The sequence below is a fragment of the Anomaloglossus baeobatrachus genome, chromosome 10, assembly GCF_048569485.1.
Source record: "Anomaloglossus baeobatrachus isolate aAnoBae1 chromosome 10, aAnoBae1.hap1, whole genome shotgun sequence".
NCBI lineage: Eukaryota > Metazoa > Chordata > Amphibia > Anura > Aromobatidae > Anomaloglossus > Anomaloglossus baeobatrachus.
Window position 1 is genome coordinate 124,175,282 of NC_134362.1, and position 16,685 is coordinate 124,191,966.

A 16,685-nucleotide genomic window follows, 5' to 3' on the forward strand; every position below is an offset into this window, starting at 1 on the left:
TCATTAATGTCCGAGGACGTGTACTCAGCCTTGTGGTAGGAAGGAGGATCAGGTTCTGAAATGTGCGGTGCAGTATCACGGCTACTGACACTTGACCGTGTGGAAGACAGAGTGTTTGTGGTGGTGCCAATCTGACTGGAAGCATTATCCGCTATCCAACTAACAACCTGTTGACACTGGTCTTGGTTCAAGAGCGGTGTACTGCTGCGGTCCCCAAGAATTTGGGACAGGACGTGCGAGCGACTAGATGTGGCCCTTTGTTGTGGCAAAATTATTGCTTGCCCACGACCTCGGCCTCTGCCTGCACCACCATCACGTCCACTTCCTTGTTCCTTGCCAACGCCCTTGCGCATTTTGCAATGCTGTGCTGACGTGTATTCACTAGACTTGGGCGTTATATCAAAGTTTGTGCAAATTGTGCACCTGTACGCTGCCACCGACAGGCACACACGTGCGGTTTTTAAATGCAAGCACGGACGCACTAAGAACCTAACAGGTTTTAGGAGCAAAAATTAATGATGAGAACTCTGACACTATCAGCCACTGCTGACTGACGTGTATTATACACTACACTTGTGCGTTATATAATAGTTTGGTAAAAACGCACACAAGTGCACCTGTACGCTGCCACCGACAGGCACACACGTGCGGTTTTTAAATGCAAGCACGGACGCACTAAGAACCTAACACAGGTTTTAGGAGCAAAAATTAATGACGAGAACTCTGACACTATCAGCCACTGCTGACTGACGTGTATTATACACTACACTTGTGCGTTATATAATAGTTTGGTAAAAACGCACACAAGTGCACCTGTACGCTGCCACCGACAGGCACACACGTGCGGTTTTTAAATGCAAGCACGGACGCACTAAGAACCTAACACAGGTTTTAGGAGCAAAAATTAATGACGAGAACTCTGACACTATCAGCCACTGCTGACTGACGTGTATTATACACTACACTTGTGCGTTATATAATAGTTTGGTAAAAACTCACACAAGTGCACCTGTACGCTGCCACCGACAGGCACACACGTGCGGTTTTTAAATGCAAGCACAGACGCACTAAGAACCTAACACAGGTTTTAGGAGCAAAAATTAATGACGAGAACTCTGACACTATCAGCCACTGCTGACTGACGTGTATTATACACTACACTTGTGCGTTATATAATAGTTTGGTAAAAACGCACACAAGTGCACCTGTACGCTGCCACCGACAGGCACACACGTGCGGTTTTTAAATGCAAGCACGGACGCACTAAGAACCTAACACAGGTTTTAGGAGCAAAAATTAATGACGAGAACTCTGACACTATCAGCCACTGCTGACTGACGTGTATTATACACTACACTTGTGCGTTATATAATAGTTTGGTAAAAACGCACACAAGTGCACCTGTACGCTGCCACCGACAGGCACACACGTGCGGTTTTTAAATGCAAGCACGGACGCACTAAGAACCTAACACAGGTTTTAGGAGCAAAAATTAATGACGAGAACTCTGACACTATCAGCCACTGCTGACTGACGTGTATTATACACTACACTTGTGCGTTATATAATAGTTTGGTAAAAACGCACACAAGTGCACCTGTACGCTGCCACCGACAGGCACACACGTGCGGTTTTTAAATGCAAGCACGGACGCACTAAGAACCTAACACAGGTTTTAGGAGCAAAAATTAATGACGAGAACTCTGACACTATCAGCCACTGCTGACTGACGTGTATTATACACTACACTTGTGCGTTATATAAGAGTTTGGTAAAAACGCACACAAGTGCACCTGTACGCTGCCACCGACAGGCACACACGTGCGGTTTTTAAATGCACGCACGGACGCACTAAGAACCTAACAGCCGCAGCCCCTAGTAGAAGAGCAATAACGTATAGGAGGAAAATCGGGTGCGTGCCGCGCTGTCACCAAAGGAAACTGATGTTAATTATTTCATCTCTTTATTCTTTTTTCCGGTCAATGTGTTTCAGAGATCACTGTCTCCTTCATCAGGGCAAAAAAAGAACAGTATGCAATCAAAGGAGGAAGAACCTCTATATATACACATATGGAGCTACGTCAGAGGACTGACTGCTGTATTTCAAATACTGCCGGGATGGTCAACTGTTACAATACCGGCCATAAAAGTTCTCAAGTGATATATTGAGAAACATTTATAAAATCACTGGGGTATAGTGTTTCAAATTTCATCAGCTTTTTGAGACAAAAATCAGAAAAAGAAGAAGAAGAAGGACAAAATGAAAAAAAGAAAAAAAAGAAGAAAAAAAAAACAAAAAGGGAGCATTGAGCTCCAGACCCTGTATTGAGTCTTAGAAGTGTAGTGACAAGTGCATCTGTCCACAACCCTGTAAGGGTGAACGGGATGACGGACAAGAAAAATTATGTTCGTGGCAAAAAATGGTGGTGTTGCTATATAAAATTGCATTAAGAATAAAGAAAGGAAAAATTTCTTTATAAAAGTAGTGAAGAAAAAAGTGGAAAAAAGGGGAGTGTAAGCCATTTTACTAATAAATAGTGATGAGCGAGCATGCTTGTTACTACTCGGTACTCGCACGAGTATCACTGTACTCGGTCTACTCGACGGGGACCGAGTAATCTCGCGATACTCGTGCTGTACTCGTGGTCTTCATCCCTGCATGTTGGCGCTCTTTTGAGAGCCAGCCCTCATGCAGGGATTGGCTGGCAGACCACTGCAATGCCAGCCCTGTTAGTTGTGGAATTGCAGTGATTGGCCGGCCTGCACAGCGTGACCGAGCCTTTATACCGGCGGGCGCACAGCTATCCAGACAGTCAGTGCAGGGAAAGGGTCGCTGCTTCAGGGAAAGGTTTGCGGCCCTTTATAGCTATTTCCGTAGCAGGGCTGCAAACAGTGTGACCAAAAGTCCTTCTCAGGACTATTCTAGTTGTATACAGGCAGGCAGGGTATAGCCAGGTCGGAGTACAGTAGCAGAGTCCTTCTCAGGACTATTGTTGCTGTATACAGGCAGGGTATAGCCAGGTTGGAATACAGGCTAGAGACCAAAAGAGTCCTTGTCAGGACTATTGTAGCAGTATACAGGCAGGCAGGCAGGCAGGCAGGGTATATAGCCATTCCTAGTGGTGACCGTATACCAGCCTTCATCATATCTGGGGCTGGTGTACACAGTCTAAAACAGTCCTGATAGTGTCAGACTTCTCAGCAATTGTCGCTCCTAAAACCTGTTAGGTTCTTAGTGCGTCCGTGCTTGCATTTAAAAACCGCACGTGTGTGCCTGTCGGTGGCAGCGTACAGGTGCACTTGTGTGCGTTTTTACCAAACTATTATATAACGCACAAGTGTAGTGTATAATACACGTCAGTCAGCAGTGGCTGATAGTGTCAGAGTTCTCGTCATTAATTTTTGCTCCTAAAACCTGTGTTAGGTTCTTAGTGCGTCCGTGCTTGCATTTAAAAACCGCACGTGTGTGCCTGTCGGTGGCAGCGTACAGGTGCACTTGTGTGCGTTTTTACCAAACTATTATATAACGCACAAGTGTAGTGTATAATACACGTCAGTCAGCAGTGGCTGATAGTGTCAGAGTTCTCGTCATTAATTTTTGCTCCTAAAACCTGTGTTAGGTTCTTAGTGCGTCCGTGCTTGCATTTAAAAACCGCACGTGTGTGCCTGTCGGTGGCAGCGTACAGGTGCACTTGTGTGCGTTTTTACCAAACTATTATATAACGCACAAGTGTAGTGTATAATACACGTCAGTCAGCAGTGGCTGATAGTGTCAGAGTTCTCGTCATTAATTTTTGCTCCTAAAACCTGTGTTAGGTTCTTAGTGCGTCCGTGCTTGCATTTAAAAACCGCACGTGTGTGCCTGTCGGTGGCAGCGTACAGGTGCACTTGTGTGCGTTTTTACCAAACTATTATATAACGCACAAGTGTAGTGTATAATACACGTCAGTCAGCAGTGGCTGATAGTGTCAGAGTTCTCGTCATTAATTTTTGCTCCTAAAACCTGTTAGGTTCTTAGTGCGTCCGTGCTTGCATTTAAAAACCGCACGTGTGTGCCTGTCGGTGGCAGCGTACAGGTGCACTTGTGTGCGTTTTTACCAAACTATTATATAACGCACAAGTGTAGTGTATAATACACGTCAGTCAGCAGTGGCTGATAGTGTCAGAGTTCTCATCATTAATTTTTGCTCCTAAAACCTGTTAGGTTCTTAGTGCGTCCGTGCTTGCATTTAAAAACCGCACGTGTGTGCCTGTCGGTGGCAGCGTACAGGTGCACAATTTGTACAAACTTTGATATAACGCCCAAGTCTAGTGAATACACGTCAGCACAGCATTGCAAAATGCGCAAGGGCGTTGGCAAGGAACAAGGAAGTGGACGTGATGGTGGTGCAGGCAGAGGCCGAGGTCGTGGGCAAGCTCTAATTTTGCCACAACAAAGGGCCACATCTAGTCGCTCGCACGTCCTGTCCCAAATTCTTGGGGACCGCAGCAGTACACCGCTCTTGAACCAAGACCAGTGTCAACAGGTTGTTAGTTGGATAGCGGATAATGCTTCCAGTCAGATTGGCACCACCACAAACACTCTGTCTTCCACACGGTCAAGTGTCAGTAGCCGTGATACTGCACCGCACATTTCAGAACCTGATCCTCCTTCCTACCACAAGGCTGAGTACACGTCCTCGGACATTAATGATCCCACACTTGGACACTCGGAAGAGCTGTTCACGTTTCCATTCGCACATTCTGGCCTCTCGCCAGCTCATGTTGAAGTGGGTCATGAGGAGATCGTATGTACAGATGGCCAAATATTTGAGCAGCCACGTTCTCACGAAGTTGGCAACGTGTCTCAACAAGGGGTGGACGATGATGAGACACAATTGTCAGGAAGTCAGGAGGAGGAGCAGGGTGCGGAAGAGGAAGACGACGTGGTGGATGATCCAGTAACTGACCCAACCTGGCAGGAGGATATGCAGAGCGAGGACAGCAGTGCACAGGGGGAGGGAGGCGTAGCATCCCAACAGGCAGTAAGAAGCAGGGTGGTGGCTCCAGGCAGAAGTCAGGCAACCGTTCCCCGGAACAACAACACGACACAAGGTGCCTGTACAAATGTTAGGTCTTCCCGAGTCTGGCAGTTTTTTAAGTTGGATCCAGATGATTCTAAAAAGGCCATTTGCAACACCTGCCGTGCCAGCATCAGCAGGGGTACCAAAACTAGCAGCCTGACCACCACCAGCATGATCAGGCACATGTCAGCCAAGCACCCGACTTTGTGGGAAGTACAACAGAGTCGAGGAGCAGTGCTTGCTAATGTCACTGCTACGTCTTCGCTGGTTGTGCATGCGAGCCAATCCCCTGTCCATGCTGCCTGCGAACAAGCCTCCTCCGGTCCTGCACCTGCAGTTGCCTACTCAGAAATAACACCATCAGCAAGCACGTCCTTGTCCCAGCGCAGCGTTCAGTTATCCATTCAGCAAACCTTTGAACGCAGGCGCAAATACACTGCCAACACCCCACATGCCACAGTTCTAAATGCTAACATTTCGCGACTGCTTGCGCTGGAAATGTTGCCTTTTAGGCTGGTGGAGACAGAAGCATTCCGCGACCTGATGGCGGCAGCTGTCCCACGTTACTCGGTCCCCAGCCGCCACTATTTCTCCCGGTGTGCCGTCCCCGCGTTGCATAACCACGTGTCACAAAACATCACACGTGCCCTGAACAACGCTGTTTCACCCAAAGTCCACCTAACCACAGACACGTGGACAAGTGCTTGTGGGCAAGGCCGCTACATCTCGTTGACGGCACACTGGGTTAATATTGTGGAAGCTGGGACCCAGTCTGAGCGAGGGACGGAACACGTCCTTCCCACACCAAGGTTTGCAGGCCCTACCTCAGTCAGTGTTTCACCCACACTCTACAGCTCCGGAATGTCATGCTCTTCAGCCTCCTCCTCCTCCTGCGCATCCTCATCCACTGTACCCTCCACACCAGTCCCAAGCTGGAAGCACTGCAGCACTGCCTCGGCGAAGCGGCAACAGGCTGTGCTGAAGCTAATCTGCATAGGTGACAAACCCCACAATGCAGAAGAGCTGTGGACAGCTCTGAAACAGCAGGCAGATCACTGGCTCACACCTCTGAACCTAAAGCCAGGAAAGGTCGTGTGTGACAATGGCCGGAACCTGGTGGCGGCTTTGAGGCGAGGCCAGCTGACACATGTTCCATGCGTGGCCCATGTGCTCAACCTCGTGGTTCAGCGGTTTCTAAACTCATACCCAGAGCTGTCTGATCTGCTGGTAAAAGTTCGCCGCCTGTCTGCACATTTTCGAAAGTCACCTACTGCTTCAGCCGGCCTTGCCGGCTTTCAGCGCAGTTTGCATCTTCCGGCTCACAGACTGGTGTGTGATGTCCCCACGCGTTGGAATTCAACTCTGCACATGTTGGTCAGGATATGTGAGCAGAAGAGGGCAGTTGTTGAGTACCTGCATCACCTAAGCCGTCGGGAAATGGGTCAAACTCCACACATAACACCTGAGGAGTGGAGATGGATGTCCGACCTATGTACCATCCTCCAAAACTTTGAGGACTCCACCAAGATGGTGAGTGGTGATGACGCCATTATTAGCGTCACCATACCGCTACTCTGCCTTCTAAAACGGTCTCTGCTCAAAACCAAACATGATGCATTGCAGGCGGAGCGCGATGAGTTGCAGCAAGAAACAGTAGTGGGTGTGGGTGATAACACACAGCCCAGCCTCGTCTCATCACAACGTGCAGTGGAGGACTATGACGAGGAGGAGGATGAAGACATGGAGCAAATCTCCGGCCAAATTGAGGATATGACATGCACACCAGTCATATCCTCGGTTCAGCGTGGCTGGCCAGAGGACAGGGTAGATGAGGAGGAGGAGGAGGAGGAGGAGGACAGCATGTTCAGTCAACGTGTTGGTCAGGCTACTGAAGTCCTGGCTGTTAAGAGTCTGGCGCACATGGCTGACTTTATGGTAAGCTGCCTGTCTCGTGACCCTCGCGTTAAGAACATCTTGGCCGACAATCATTACTGGTTGGTAACACTGTTAGACCCACGCTACAAGGAGAACTTTATGTCTCTTATTCCCGAGGCGGAGAGGTCAACCAAAATGCAGCAGTTCCGGAAGGCCATAGTCACGGAAGTAGGCAAAGCATTCCCCTCACAAAACGCTAGCGGCATAGGTCAGGAATCAGTGGACAACCAAGGCGTACAGCCGAGAGAGGCACAAGTCCAATCCGCCAGAGGTAGGGGAACAGTCTTTAAGATGTGGGACAGTTTTCTCAGCCCCTCACGTACCACAGCCCCTGAGGTGCGGGGTAGTGCCACAAGAAATCCTAAGTTTGCCCAGATGCTCAAGGAGTACCTTGCAGATCGAACAACTGTACTCCGACATTCCTCTGTGCCTTACAATTATTGGGTATCCAAGGTGGACACGTGGCATGAATTGGCTCTCTACGCCTTGGAAGTCCTGGCCTGCCCTGCCGCTAGCGTTTTGTCAGAGCGTGTTTTTAGTGCCGCAGGTGGAATCATTACAGATAAACGCACCCGCCTGTCAACTGAAAATGCTGACAGGCTGACTCTGATCAAGATGAACAAGGGTTGGATTGGGCCAGACTTCACCACACCACCAGCAAATGAGAGCGGAATTTAAAGTTTGTAACGGGAATTTGCTATGTACCTCCAGTCACCCATGGGTACACACTTCTGGACTTTGGATAATCGCTGGACTGCTCCTCCTTCTCCTCATGCGCCACCATGATGACCGTTACAAGAGTTAGGCCTTTGTTTCAGGTATACCCCCAGTGGTAAATTTTTTCGCCCATTCTTTGCAGAATGGACATTACAACGACAGGAGACCCGCTCCTTTGCAATGGGAACAATGTTTTGAGGCCCTCATGCACGTCTCTATGCAGGGACAACGTGGAGCCTCCCAATTTTTGGCTGCCCTGCCAAAGGGCTATACTATAATACACCCACTTCCTGACAATGGACACTTAATGTTTTGAGGCCCTCATGCACGTCTCTATCCAGGGACAACGTGGAGCCTCCCAATTTTTGGCTGCCCTGCCAAAGGGCTATACTACAAAAGACCCACTTCCTGACAATGGACACTTAATGTTTTGAGGCCCTCATGCACGTCTCTATCCAGGGACAACGTGGAGCCTCCCAATTTTTGGCTGCCCTGCCTAAGGGCTATACTATAATACACCCACTTCCTGACAATGGACACTTAATGTTTTGAGGCCCTCATGCACGTCTCTATCCAGGGACAACGTGGAGCCTCCCAATTTTTGGCTGCCCTGCCAAAGGGCTATACTACAAAAGACCCACTTCCTGACAATGGACACTTAATGTTTTGAGGCCCTCATGCACGTCTCTATCCAGGGACAACGTGGAGCCTCCCAATTTTTGGCTGCCCTGCCTAAGGGCTATACTATAATACACCCACTTCCTGACAATGGACACTTAATGTTTTGAGGCCCTCATGCAGGTCTCTATCCAGGGACAACGTGGAGCCTCCCAATTTTTGGCTGCCCTGCCAAAGGGCTATACTATAATACACCCACTTCCTGACAATGGACACTTAATGTTTTGAGGCCCTCATGCACGTCTCTATCCAGGGACAACGTGGAGCCTCCCAATTTTTGGCTGCCCTGCCAAAGGGCTATACTACAAAAGACCCACTTCCTTCCAATGGGCACTTCAGGTTTACAGGCCCTCATGCACGTCTCTATCCAGGGACAACGTGGAGCCTCCCAATTTTTGGCTGCCCTGCCTAAGGGCTATACTATAATACACCCACTTCCTGACAATGGACACTTAATGTTTTGAGGCCCTCATGCATGTCTCTATCCAGGGACAACGTGGAGCCTCCCAATTTTTGGCTGCCCTGCCAAAGGGCTATACTACAAAAGACCCACTTCCTTCCAATGGGCACTTCAGGTTTACAGGCCCTCATGCACGTCTCTATCCAGTGACAACGTGGAGCCTCCCAATTTTTGGCTGCCCTGCCAAAGGGCTATACTACAAAAGACCCACTTCCTTCCAATGGGCACTTCAGGTTTACAGGCCCTCATGCACGTCTCTATCCAGGGACAACGTGGAGCCTCCCAATTTTTGGCTGCCCTGCCTAAGGGCTATACTATAATACACCCACTTCCTGACACTGGACACTTAATGTTTTGAGGCCCTCATGCACGTCTCTATCCAGGGACAACGTGGAGCCTCCCAATTTTTGGCTGCCCTGCCTAAGGGCTATACTACAATAGACCCACTTCCTTACAATGGGCACTTCAGGTTTACAGGCCATCATGCACGTCTGTATGCAGGGGCATTGGTGAACCTCACAATTTTGGACTGCCCTGGCAAAGGAAAATACTACAAGGACTCAGTTCCTCAAAATGGGCACATTAGACTCAGAGGCCTTTATGTACGTCTCTTCTCAGGGACATCGGAGTGCCACACAATGTTTTACGTAAAATCTTTCATGTATTGATCTCAAAAAGTAACATACATTAGCTCTATCTCACTATTGGGTATGTGCCCTTAACATTTCCGCTATGAAAAATCATTTTGGTGTCATTTTGGAAGGTTTTCTGGTGAGTCCGTAAAAATGGCGTAAAACGCGGACAAAATTATTCAAAGCTGTGACTTTTGAGTGATAAATGCTTCAAGGGGTCTTCCCCATGCTGTTGCCATGTCATTTGAGCACTCTTCGGAGACTTTTGTGCCATTTTTAGGGTTTCTACATGCTGCCGGTGGTCATTTCACAAAAATACTCGGGTCTCCCATAGGATAACATTGGGCTCGGTGCTCGGGCCGAGTACACGAGTATCTTGGGAGGCTCGGCCCGAGCTTCGAGCACCCGAGCTTTTTAGTACTCGCTCATCACTACTAATAAACCTAAAAAATAAAAATAAATTGAATAAAAATCATGAATGTTGTGTTATAACAGGAAATTCGGTGTAAGAATGAATATCCGGGATGAGAGTTCAGCGAATGAGTTATAGAAATTGTTACAAAAAGGAGTGTGTACGGTTTATGCGTAAATTTTCAGAATGCGTACATGAAAATTATATGTATGTGAGAATGTCCCCCATGCTTTGTAAAAAGTTATTTATGAAAATGTAAATAAAATATATAAAAATGCCTAATTATTTATAATTTATGAGAAAGATATATATGTATGGAAGAATGTTATAAGGTGTCCAAGAACCATAAAGAAAAAGGGTGCATATATAATGTTAGAGGTCTAGAGTTCCACCAGGCTATATCACCCCTAAAGAAATAGAAAGAAGACCTTACTACCTGTGTACCCCAAAAAAAGCTATATTTCTTAGCCAGGATTATGGTGGAGATATGCACAAGTGAAATAAGAATATAAAGTAATACAATAAGATTATAAAACCAATATGTGTGCATTCATGCACCACCCGGTACGCTACCCTTGCCAAATTGCTCACTCTAGATCCCCACACGATCCATGAAGCCGTTCCCCCGGTCACACCGCCTGCTGCCGGTTCCCACTCATCCCTGGGGGAGTTAGGCGAGTGGTATCGAGAGCTACATGTCGGCACTGATGATACCCCCATACACCACAAGGAAGGGGTATACCGGGTGGTACAGGAGTATGAGCGGGTTTTTAGCAAGCACCCTCTAGATTTTGGGCAGATTAAAGGGGTTCAACACCACATCCCTACCGGTACACACTCCCCTATTAAAGAGAGATACAGGCCTATTCCCCCTGCGCACTACCAATGCGCCAAAGACATATTGAGGAACATGAAGGAGGCAGGGGTTATTAGGGACAGCTGTAGTCCCTGGGCTGCTCCGTTGGTGCTGGTTAAGAAGAAGGATGGCACCATGCGGATGTGTGTGGATTACCGGAAGATTAACCAGATAACGCATAAGGATGCTTACCCTCTGCCCCGCATCAAAGAGTCCCTGGCCTCGCTGAGAACCGCTAACTACTTCTCCACCCTTGACCTCACCAGCGGGTACTGGCAGGTGGCCGTGGCACCGGAAGACCGAGAGAAGACTGCCTATGGGACCGTTTTGCTGTACTTGGATGATGTGATTGTGTACTCACAGACGTATGAAGCCCACCTGGAGCACCTAGCCGAGGTGTTCGCGTCCCTTGCCAAGTATGGGATGAAGTTGAAGCCCTCAAAGTGTCATCTGCTGAAACCCAGAGTGCAGTACCTAGGACATGTGGTTGGTGCGGAAGGTGTCGCCCCCAACCCCGAGAAGATCACCGCCATCCAAGACTGGCCGAGACCGACCACAGTGAGGGAAGTGAGGCAGTTTCTGGGCCTGGTGGGATATTACCGTCGCTTCATTAAGGGGTACACAAAGATGGCTGCCCCCATGCAAGACCTCCTCGTAGGACAGACCAAGGGTGGTAGATCCCTAGTAGCCCCATTGGCGTGGGAAGAAAAGCATGAGGAATCCTTCCGCCAGCTGAGAACAGCCCTGACCGGAGAGGAAATCCTAGCGTACCCTGACTACAGCCGCCCATTCATCCTCTACACCGACGCCAGCAATGTGGGCTTGGGGGCTGTTCTATCCCAGGTCCAAGACAGAAGGGAAAAGGTAATAGCTTATGCTAGCTGAAAACTCCGACCGACTGAGAGGAACCCTGAGAACTACATCTCCTTCAAGCTTGAGCTCTTGGCACTGGTGTGGGCTATCACCGAGCGGTTCCGCCATTACCTGGCAGCAGCCAAGTTCACCGCGTACACAGACAATAACCTGCTGACCCATCTAGATACGGCCAAGCTGGGCGCGTTGGAGCAGCGGTGGGTGACCAGGTTAGCCAACTACGATTTCACCATCAAGTACCGGGCCGGCCGTACCAACGTCAATGCCAATGCACTCTCCCGGATGCCCCACCTGTCGGAAGAGGGGCCAGAGGATGATGACCTCGAAGAGATCGAGTTGCCTGCATTTCACCGGCCATTCACTGAGAAGGTGCACGTCTACCAACAACGGGTGAACCTGGATCCGCTGCCCCGACAGGACTGGCAGGAAGCTCAGGACCAGGCACCTGCTGTCCGCCTGGTCAAGACTCTAGTGGAACAGGGTTCTGCTGGGATAGACCCTGCTGCCCCTGCCGAAGCCCAACGTCTGTGGCAAGAACGGACCCGGCTATACCTACACCAGGGGAAGTTGTATCGCGAGCTGATTAATCCAAAGACTCACGAGAAGATCCGCCAGCTGGTGATTCCCCAGGCTAACGTGCCCACCGTCCTGCAAGCATACCATGATGGTGCAGTGCACTTCGGGTGGAAGAAGCTAGAGATGTTGTTAAGAGAGCGGTTCTATTGGAGTGGAATGCGGGAATCTGTGGAGGCCTGGTGCCGAGAATGTGGCCCTTGCGCATTGAGAAGGAAGGACGAGGCCAGCCAGAAGGCACCCCTACACCCGATCATTACACACCAACCGCTGGAGCTGGTTGCCCTTGACCATGTAAAGCTCACCCCCAGCCGAAGTGGGTACACCTACGCTCTGACCATCGTAGACCACTACTCGAGGTTCCTGGTGGTTGTCCCAGTTAAGGACTTAACCGGCCGCACCGCTGCTAAGGCTTTCCAGGCTTATTTCTGTTGACCGCATTGGTACCCGGAGAGGGTGCTTACCGACCAGGGTCCGGCCTTTGAAGCAGAGGTATTCCAGGAATTCTGCCAGTTGTACGGCTGCAAGAAAATCCGGACCACGCCTTACCACGCCCAAACCAATGGCATTTGTGAAAAGATGAACCACTTGGTCCTGGGCCTCCTCAAGACGTTACCACTGGAAGAGCGGAACCTGTGGCTGGAGAAGCTACCTGACCTGGTCGATATGTACAACAACATCCCTTCCAGCTCTACGAAATGCACTCCAGCATACCTGATGAGAGCTCGTCCCGGCCGGCTACCAGTGGATCTGGAAATGGGCTTGGAAGCTTCAGAAGCACTCCTGTCGACAGCTGAATGGGACACTCGGCGGAGGACACAGTACCGACAGGTCCAGGAGTATGTTGAAAAGAACTTGTGCCGGAGTCGGGGACAACAGGAGCAGTGCTTCAACAAGAAGGCGCCTGCCGGTTCCTTCCAACCTGGGGATGTAGTGCTGAAGCGGAAAAGAAGGGCCCACAAGCTGGATGATCAATGGGAAAAAACCCCGTATGTAGTCCAGCCCACAGGATGGGAGAATGGGAAGGCCTACCAGATCAGCCGTGACCAGGGGGGGACTTTGGCCACGGTTTCCCGAGACCACCTGAAGAAGTGCCCACCAGCATTGAGAGTAGCGGATGAGGCTCCAGTTCCCAGTCCAGTGGAGAAGGAAAAAGAGGTAATCCACACCATGATGGGTGATTTTCCAGCAGACTGGCCTACACAGAACGGTGCGGTGATCCTTCCAGTGATACTGTTCCCACAACCCGTGGATGAAGAAATGATGGAAACGGTTAACCGCGAGCCAGTGCCCAGGGAGGTACCTGTACCCAGCTCCCCTACGCCTCCGCCTGCCCCACATGATAGCAGGGAGGAGGAACTGACTGTTCCCTCTGCCCCACTGCCTGTCACCACTGACACCGGACCCCGAAGGTCCACTCGCCCCAACCTAGGTAGACCCCCACTTAGGTACAGGGAAACTACTCTTTAAAAGGGGGGGGCTTTATGTGTTGAGTGTACCAGTTTGAAAGTTTTAAATGATAAGTAAAGATGATCAACCAAAGAAGTTTACCTGATTGAACCGTGATTAAACCGGCCGTTGCCGGCAACTGTTGTCCCCGTAGGGACTGTGCAACCATTGCGTAAGGAACTGCTTACGGACAAGCCCGAGAACTTGCAGGGCAACCACAAACTTAGTGCAATGTAAATAAAAATGTTTGTTGGCTTGACACCGTTACCGCCTCCGGAGAGGCTGATTTGGGAGGATGGGCCTGGAGGAAAGGGATGGCCTAGGCCCGCCACTACCGTAACCGGTGGCGATCCTCCGGGGGTTCAGGGGTCCCCTTGGACGTGGGCCCCCTGAAAGAGACAGAACCCGCTCGGGCAACTTGGTGCTGGACTGGGGTCAAGGGGTGCTGCCCGCTTCTTAGGGGCAGCATCAGGGCCAGGTTGTTTGGGTGGGAGAAGAGCGGAAGCTGTACCGTTGTAAAATGTTTATGATGCTTTTACATGTTTTACCGTTTTATTCTTTTTCAGTTGTGAAAATAAAACCGGTGATGGACGGGCAGCCCGCGGACGGTCTGCATTTTACTATAGGGGAATGTGGCGCCCTGGACAAGCCAGGTCGTCACAGGTACTACACCAACACACTCTACACTCCGGCTAGGCACACCGAAGCTAAACACAAATCCTAGTTGCCTTCCTCCAGGGGCTGATGTCCACACCAGGGGGTGGGCCAGGTGGTTGATCCCACCCACCGAGGAGTTCACAGTCCTGGAGGCGGGAAAAGGAGTCAGATTAGAGATCAGTTTTGGAGTTAGAGAAGTGAAGAGGAGACTGACCGTGTCCGGGTGTGTGGCCCGGGCACTCAGCAAGGTTGGCAGACGGTGGTGACCTTCTGCAGGAGAGGCTGATTGGAGTGAACCGTACGGACCGGGGATGGGCGGTGGCCCGCCGGTACCAGATCGGGGAGTGAAGAGAAGCCAGCACCATCCGGCAGGGCCTACGGACCCCGACCAGGCTAGGAGTCGCCGTAAAACCGGTCAAATCCGTTAGCGACAGGAACCTCCAGGGTTTCCCAGCAGTCAAGACCCGATTGAAGGCAACAGCTCACACCGTAGAGGGAAGCACAGTCACCGCCAAGGCTACAGTTCCCAGGGCCAGAGCCTGCGGGCAAAAGGGGCTCCCTCAGCATCCATCCAAGCTGGGGAGCGGGTTACCGGTGGGAAGCCCGCTAGATTTTGGGGGAATAAAAGGGGTCCAACACCACATCCCCACAGGTGCACACCCACCCATCAAAGAGAGCTATAAGCCAATACCACCTTCACATTGCCAGTGTACCAAGGACATGTTGAGCAACATGAAGGCGGCTGGGGTTATCCGTGACAGTTGTAGCCTTTGGGCAGCTCTGTTGATCCTGTTAAAAAAGAAGGACGGCACCACTCCCCGTATTGAGGAATTGCTAGCTGCATTGAGAACTGCAAATTATTTTTCTACCCTTGATCTCACTAGTCACTATTGGCAAGTGTCCGTTGCTGAGGCAGACCGGGAGAAGACCGCCTTCGCCACCCCTATGGGTCTCTGCGAGTTCAAAAGCATGCCCTTCGAGCTGTGCAATGCGCCAGGAACCTTCCAGAGGCTGATGGAATGCTGATTGGGACAAGATTTTAGGGTGTATAAAAAGGGAGATTAGATCCCGTGATCCCAACGTATTGTTACACCTCTATAAATCACTTGTAAGGCTACATCTGGAATATGGGAACCAGTTTTGGGCTCCACATTTTAAAAAGGACATTCAGAAGTTAGAGTCAGTTCAAAGGTGGGCAACTAGACTACTACAAGGAATGGAAGGCCTCCCATATGATGACAAGTTGAAAAAGTTATTAAGTGATTATTGGCTGCAATGGGGCTTTCTGGCTGGTGCCAGCCTCTCTTCTTAGCACACAGGAACCACAATCCCTACACCATGCTTCAATGGATTCTCTCATCCCAGCCCAGTAAAACTACATATTTTACACAGTCATAAGCAGCCAAAAGGGATCTATTCTATTCAATTGCAAATGATCTAGATAAGACTGAGAATAAGATACTGCACGGGACATAGCAGAGTTGGTCAAGTTGAGTGGAGATGAGTTTGCTATTTGGCACAGCTTTTTGCATCAATAAAGCAAGTAAAAGGTGTGAAAGATAAAAAAAAGGGTGAAAGTGTGAAAAGTGAATTGGCCAAATTGAGGTGCATATAAAGTTTTTGCTTTCTTTCAATTCACTAATGGGGCTCATTTGAATCAGGTGAATTGAGTTCTGCTTTTGGAAACTGGGTTAAGAAGGGGTGCACCGGTCCTGGAGGTACTGCAATACCAGGTCAATGCGTGGAGTGGACAGAGCAAGATTTTTTCCATCTCCTTGTTCTAAAAATCCATTTAATATATGGTCCCCAGAGAGGGGACGTATCAGATATTAAACTGATAAGAACAGATTTAATTTTTTTTTTTTTCTGTTTATCAGTAGGACTTCAAAATAACAAAGGTGATCGCCTCCCGTTGCCTGGGAACCGTCCAGGCACAAGAGGGCTATGTGTCACCAGAAGGCGCACACACTTCCTCAAGGCCGGCAGACGTGCAATCCCAGGCACCTTCCAGTACCGACCAAGGTAGCGTCCTCCGAAACTACACTTGATCTTAGCCAAAAGGCCGAGAAGCTATAACCCGAATTGGTTACGGCCTTGAGTGGCACCCTGGCCTATACCGGACACATCTTAGGGAGAGGGAGACAAACCCACGCCTACAGAAGACATTTTGTCACCCAAGCCAACCCTTGAAAAGGCTGTTTTGCAGAGCAAAAACAAGAAGAATGGTGCTTTTTGCAGCCGCCGCCCACTGCAATGAATCTGAATAACTCCTCCTTTTGGACACAAGCACCTCCCCTCCCCCTTGCAGTCTTTCCAATTCATGATACAAAAAGACGGACGGACAGGACAGGACAGGACAGGCTGCCTGACTTTCCGTCAC

At 49.7% G+C, this 16,685-nt stretch overlaps 1 pseudogene; it reads right to left on the reverse strand.

The window, feature by feature from the left end:
- Positions 1–16,001: 16,001 nt before the first annotated feature.
- On the reverse strand, positions 16,002–16,208 carry LOC142255456 (U2 spliceosomal RNA; annotated as a pseudogene).
- Positions 16,209–16,685: the final 477 nt, after the last annotated feature.